Source organism: Panulirus ornatus, chromosome 40 (genome assembly GCF_036320965.1).
Source record: "Panulirus ornatus isolate Po-2019 chromosome 40, ASM3632096v1, whole genome shotgun sequence".
Lineage (NCBI taxonomy): Eukaryota > Metazoa > Arthropoda > Malacostraca > Decapoda > Palinuridae > Panulirus > Panulirus ornatus.
In genome coordinates this window covers 11,460,683-11,465,682 of record NC_092263.1, presented here as the reverse complement: position 1 = coordinate 11,465,682, position 5,000 = coordinate 11,460,683, and positions in this window count along the sequence as shown.

Here is a 5,000-nt window from a genome sequence, read left to right as displayed (position 1 = left end):
ATCCCTGGTATACATAACTTCCCACTACTATAACCTCGTTTCCCTGGTATACATAACTTCCACTACTATAACCTCGTTTCCCTGGTATACATAACTTCCACTACTATAACCTAGTATCCCTGGTATACATAACTTCCACTACTATAACCTCGTTTCCCTGGTATACATAACTTCCACTACTATAACCTCGTTTTCCCTGGTATACATAACTTTCACTACTAGAACCTCGTTTCCCTGGTATACATAACTTCCACTACTATAACCTAGTTTCCCTGAGTAACTCCCATGGCTAAAACCTTAGTGTCTTTCAATAAAAAAAAATACTTGCAAATCATGCTCAGCAACTGTTATTTTATTCTCTAAATAATACCTTAATTTCATGGCACAATATGGCTTAATACCGACAACAATATAGTGATATAAGACTATCCTGGATGGTAACCCAATACAGCATCTCGAAAACCCCAAACTACACATAATGCATAGCTTAACGTAAGTTCTAGGATAACGCAATATATTAAGACATTTCTATTAAGGTGATAAAAAGTATTAGAGTAAATATATTGTAAATATGAAGTGTTGTAAGATGAAGACTGGCGGGCATATGGTCGCCGAGGTTATTTCACCATATATAAACTATTTTCCTATGCATACGCTGGGCAGGTATTATAATACCTCAAGAACGACATTTTAGCAAATCTCTTGTACATTCCACCGAAAGTCATGGTTAATGGAATCACTTGACAACCAGGAGTTACCTTAAGCCATCAAAAAGAAAAATTTGTTTGCTGCTGCATTCGAGACTTGACCCACTTCAAAGGACACGCCATTAACCTCCTGTCATTATGGATCTTATTCTAAATTGGCGTCGTAGTCTTAGGTTAGTCTTTCTCTTCTCTCTGCTTCTTCCCTATTTTTTTTCCTGCCCATTTAACTGGAAAGTCTTGTGGGGCCGCCAGAGACACAGACACAAACTGGACTGGTGTAAACAATGAAGGTCGTGTGTATAACCAGATACGAAACTCGTACGTTATGAGTATTAAATCTGGTGGTATTTGGCAGTTAATGTAGTTCTTCTTATTACCACTAGAGGTCTGAGGTAGTAAGTAATTCATACCCCCTTAGTAAATAATGATTCATACGTCCACCAAGCGTCAGTAAATGCTTTTGCGTCAATATATATTCGTATCCACTAAGCGTCAGTAAATGCTATTGCGTCAATATATATTCGTATCCACTAAGCGTCAGTAAATGCTATTGCGTCAACATATATTCGTAAAATATTCTATCAAGTTATAACTCTCTATGGTATTGAATGACATTCGTTGTAGGAAAGGATATGTATTGCAATATTCATTCTTTTTTTTCTGTGTGTGAAATCGAAATTAGTGTAAGATTGATCGAAAATATGGCAAATGATAAGTCTGTTTGTGAATAACCTCAAATATCATATTCCGTGATCTGAGTTGACTTTGTTTGGGGACAAAAAAAAAAGATATATATATATATATTATATATTATATATATATATATATATATATATTTTATATATATATATATATATATATATATACCGTAAATATATACACATTTCACCATAGATCACACAATAAGTATAAGTAATTACTTATTTCTAATATGGTTCTCATGGCACTTAAAATGATAGCAAAAGATTTAAAAATAAAAATACGGTTGAATTGGATAAAGAAAATTACTAGAATGGTTTCATAATGTTTAAAACCTAATACTGGGGAACTAAGCATAGTTATTAGCATTTCGTTAGGTAATTAGACTTCTTTTTTATGATGACTTAACAAAATCTGGAAATTCAAAATGAGCAAAAAGATATGTATATTGATATACATAATGTAACAGAAAATGGGACAGAAATTGCAAGAATCACAGTCAAGAAATTAATAGTTCACTATATATATATATATATATATATATATATATATATATATATATATATATATATATATATATATATATATATATATATAATATATATATATGTGTGTGTGTGTGTGTGTGTACATTGTAACAATCTATGCCGGTAATTATTTAGACTATAACGTAATCTTAATATAATCCATAGACATATATACTACAACTGGATATTAAAGGTGATCTTCTATAACGAATTTCACTGCTGAGGGGTGAAAATGTCAGACGAATCGGCCTATTTATAGTGAAATGCTGAAGCGCTCAGCGAAACGCATCTGCATAATATTTAACATTGCCACTCCTCAATGATTGATAGGGAAGTGCTGAACCCTGAAATAAAACTTAACTTACACAAAGACGCCCAGGGTAGTAAAATAGTTCCCCCTATACTTATAAACTAGGCATAATAAGTATAAGTATAAAGTTAGGAATGTATCTCGCACCCTAGCATGTAAGCGGCGGCATCTGCTGGAAAAAAATAAATTCCATTGAGCGCGATCGGAATTTACTCTCATAAATGCTTCACGTTGAAGCTAAATAAGGTTAGGTCAGTTTAGTCTTTTTTCTTTTTCCTTTATTTTTTTTGAGGTTTGTGGAGGGATATCGTCATTGAGGTAGTAATAGCCAATTTAAGTGAGGTTTTCTCATTGGGCGCGTCCACCTGCCCGGCGGCCATCTTGGCGTCTAGGTAAACATGACGAATGTCTCAAAGGCATAACTTCTCTCATGTCGCGAGCATTACGACTGCAGGCTCATGCTTGATTTGCTTACAACCGGACGTCCAGCTGTGGTAATTTGACCCCGGTGAGCTCTCTATTTTCCCCCTAGATCAGAGTAATGGTGGGTTATTTGGATTTCAGGCCAATCGGGTCGTTAAGCCCTTGTTATCGTTACCTGCCAAGGGAAAGGGGTGAGTTAAGACACGATCAATACACCCTAAGGGCGCCCCCACACCCTTAATTAGTTACTAAGTGTCCCTTACTTTATCCCCCAGAGTAATAACTTAATTATTCACTTAACACATAAGTAGCGATCGCTTGTTTACTTTATGTAAAGCGTAGTCTAGCTGTTACTAGTTACAGGTTCTCTACTAACCTAGTTCTAGTAGCCTAGTTATCACGACTAAACCTAGTATCCATATTAAACCTAGTTATGGTAGCGTAGTGTTCAATGCTACCCTAATTCTTTTAGCATAGTAATCGCTACTAATTTAGTTCTGCTGGCTTAGGTCGCTAGTAAACTAGTTGTTGTACGGTAGTTAACTAGTTCTGTTAGCCTAGTTTTGACTGCTACCCTAGTTCTGGTAGCCTAGTTAATCTCACCACTACATCGAAACCTTCCTTATCTTACCACAGTTCCCGTACTTCTACCACTGTGTGTACCTCCACTGTGGTCTTCACCACTGTGTGTACCTCCACTGTGGTCTTCACCACAGTGTGTACCTCCACTGTGGTCTTCACCACAGTGTGTACCTCCACTGTGGTCTTCACCACAGTGTGTACCTCCACTGTGGTCTTCACCACTGTGTATACCTCCACTGTGGTCTTCACCACTGTGTGTACCTCCACTGTGGTCTTCACCACAGTGTGTACCTCCACTGTGGTCTTCACCACAGTGTGTACCTCCACTGTGGTCTTCACCACAGTGTGTACCTCCACTGTGGTCTTCACCACAGTGTGTACCTCCACTGTGGTCTTCACCACAGTGTGTACCTCCACTGTGGTCTTCACCACAGTGTGTACCTCCACTGTGGTCTTCACCACAGTGTGTACCTCCACTGTGGCCTTCACCACAGTGTTTACCTCCACTGTGGTCTTCACCACAGTGTTTACCTCCACTGTGGTCTTCACCACAGTGTGTACCTCCACTGTGGTCTTCACCACAGTGTGTACCTCCACTGTGGTCTTCACCACAGTGTTTACCTCCACTGTGGTCTTCACCACAGTGTTTACCTCCACTGTGGTCTTCACCACAGTGTTTACCTCCACTGTGGTCTTCACCACAGTGTGTACCTCCACTGTGGTCTTCACCACAGTGTTTACCTCCACTGTGGTCTTCACCACAGTGTGTACCTCCACTGTGGTCTTCACCACAGTGTTTACCTCCACTGTGGTCTTCACCACAGTGTTTACCTCCACTGTGGTCTTCACCACAGTGTGTACCTCCACTGTGGTCTTCACCACAGTGTTTACCTCCACTGTGGTCTTCACCACAGTGTTTACCTCCACTGTGGTCTTCACCACAGTGTGTACCTCCACTGTGGTAGATGTAGTGGTGGTGCCCCAAGGTCAAACCCCTGGGCCTCTGCTCAAGGACCAGATCCACAACCCACGCCCACAAACCCATTACCCCCACGCCCTCCTCGCCCACCTTACATAACACCCAAAAAATAACTTAGCCAATTTAAGGTGGAATATGATAAGAAATTACCTTTATTATGCATACGAAAAAATTACATTTATAATAGTGTAAGGTTAACGCGTAGTTTAAATGAATCCCATTACGTAATTTTGGTCAATGTTACATAATTTCAGTAAAAACTGCTAATTAAGGTAATTTCTGATCAAAAATACTTACGTATGATAATTTATATTTTACTTTTAATTACCTTTACATTAATATAATTGATGATAGTGGCCAATAGCTGTCAGATAATTTCAGTACTATTAAAACACGATAGATCAAATTACATGATGATAGACTAAATGATATGATATATAAAAGTGATCACGATTATTGGACATCATACAATAAGTTTGAGACCAGTTTTGGCCACAATTTGTATCATAGATCAATGATTTTGTCCCGTCCCAAAATATGTCCCGGGATAGAGGCTGTCCCAGGCTGTCCCAGCTCAAAAAAATAAGTCCATTCGTAAAGAACAAATTATATTTGAGCCAAATTTATTCATGGACACCCCCCCCCCCTTCCATTTGTTCCAATTTGCGATCTAACTTAAGGTAATTTATTTTGAATTTTGGCTCTAGGGGATAAATGATGTAGTCTTCCCATTTATCAAGCTGAAAACTAACTTTGCACAATTTAAGCCCACT